Here is a 2,017-nt window from a genome sequence, read left to right as displayed (position 1 = left end):
TGAATCACGTATGACGACAATCGTCTGGACGATATCGTGCTGAGATTATCTTGTTTCATGGAAACCAAAAACTGTTCGATCGTTTGTGCGAAATCGTCCACACTATTCAAATTTTGCTTCACGTAACAGTAATAGTAACACGTAACAGCAACGCAAATACATGAATCAGTGTTTTGATGACATCGTTTTGTCGGTATCGTTTGAACGACAATCGTTTCAAAGTTACGTGATTCATGCCCTGGTTTCAGTTTTGTATACATGAACTACGCATGATTGTGTTAGTGCATGTGGAACATGCAAACAAAACGAAATAGAAAACATGTCTATGTGTGCGTGTCAGTCCACCGTCAATCCGCGATTTTCGCGGACTGAAATGAGCGAGGTAAACCCGAACTCTCTTCCCCCTCTTATCCACACAAAACCGGTTTTAGGCGGACTGAGCAGCCCAGTGTGCGGAGGCCCATTCAATTTTAGTTGGATTCCTATCTGAATTAGTATGGTGTCTGCATTACCGAGGAAAAGGTATATGTCCATGCTAGTGTTTTACTTTCTCTGTATTCTACGATCTCCGAATTTTCGTCAGTGTTGTCATCGAATACTCGCTTGATCCGATTTAAGTTTGGGAATTAACTCTAGGACTTAATCCGGATCAACTGCAGTTAATTCCAAGATAATTCCGAATTAACGAGTTGATCCGGACCAACACTGCCGTCTGTTTAAGCTTTAAGATAGGTCGCGTCAGCTGACACGATCTACGGTTTTACGTTGGTGGATAGTTGAGTTATAAGGACCGGTTGTTCAAGGTTTGGTTATCAGCAGTACATCATTATCGACGTTTTCGACATCATTCATATAACATGTGATCGATAAAGCAGTCGTTGTTTAACCGGAGCTTCCTCCGGAGAATCCACCATTTTGAATTTTTTAAATTTGATTTCAGATTCATAATCAACGACTTTAAAAACTCCCAATTATAAAATTTTAAACGATTCCAATTGATTTTGATTTTTTAAACCGCCTTATTGGATCCGCCATTTTGAATTTTTTCAATCTTATTTCTGATTCGTAATCAGCGACCCATATGTCCCCCGAGTAACGAATTCTAAGTGAATCCGATAAATTTTATAAAAACCTTCCGCCATGTTGGATCCGCCATTTTGAATATCGAAATTCTGATACTATATTGGTGATCAGCGACCCTAAAAACATTAGAATCCGTCTTGATCAAATAACTGACAACTATTTTAACAAACGGAATGACAAATTTATTTACGCATTTACGGACATGGCGTCTTCTATGGTCGCAGCATTTACGTAATACTGAATTTTCAATTCTGCCACGTTAATTTCTTCCCATAGAATTTTGGACGCAGCTTTGGTCCGTTTAACATGGAACATTCCATAATAATAATAATAATAGATTGGCGCTTACACATACATATGTTAGTATTTGGCCGAGCTTCTCCTCCATATATATACATAAAAACATACTGTTTCTGAAGTACAACTGTTTATTCTGAAGTACATGTGATGCTTTCTGAAGTACTCTTGGAAAAGGTGTAGAACAAGGTAGGTATGTATTCTTTTTTACAATGGAAGTAGGTATGTGTAAATTCAAAACTTTAAAGCCGTTTTTCTCGAGCTCCCTTTTTTGAGTTATGATACTATTGAAGTAAATGAGCGATATGTACATACATACAATATATAACTGCATCTAGAACTAAAAATCGTCAGAATCGCGCTTGCGACAATCTTTTATCCAGGCGACCCCATATCACTAGCTTATAGAGAAAAGTTTCAAAGTCCATATTTAAAAGTATAGAGCATATCAAAATAATGTCGACTCTAAAGTTAATAGGAACTTTTTTGGCAGATATGCCATTGAAAAGTATACCAAAAATCTGCGAATAACTTTAGTATCGACTTTATTTTGACTATAAATGTGCCCCAATATTTTTTATTTCAATATCTTGATGGTATGTATGAAGTATGGATTGAATGTCCTTCATATCAACAT

The 2,017-nt window shown here is 36.8% G+C and overlaps 1 protein-coding gene across 1 annotated transcript in view; it reads right to left on the bottom strand.

The window, feature by feature from the left end:
* Positions 1-1,807: 1,807 nt before the first annotated feature.
* The window catches only part of LOC118733745, a 1,128-nt gene continuing 918 nt past the window's right edge, over positions 1,808-2,017 (bottom strand). The window contains exon 2 of the mRNA XM_036463278.1: positions 1,808-2,000. The gene's annotated coding sequence lies outside the window, so the exon portion shown is untranslated. The remainder of the gene's footprint in view (positions 2,001-2,017) is intronic.

Source organism: Rhagoletis pomonella, unplaced genomic scaffold (assembly GCF_013731165.1).
Source record: "Rhagoletis pomonella isolate Grant_MI unplaced genomic scaffold, Rhpom_1.0 Rhpom_scaffold_00002, whole genome shotgun sequence".
Taxonomy (NCBI): domain Eukaryota; kingdom Metazoa; phylum Arthropoda; class Insecta; order Diptera; family Tephritidae; genus Rhagoletis; species Rhagoletis pomonella.
The sequence above is the reverse complement of the archived record's forward strand: the minus strand, read 5'-3'. Positions and strand labels throughout refer to the sequence as shown.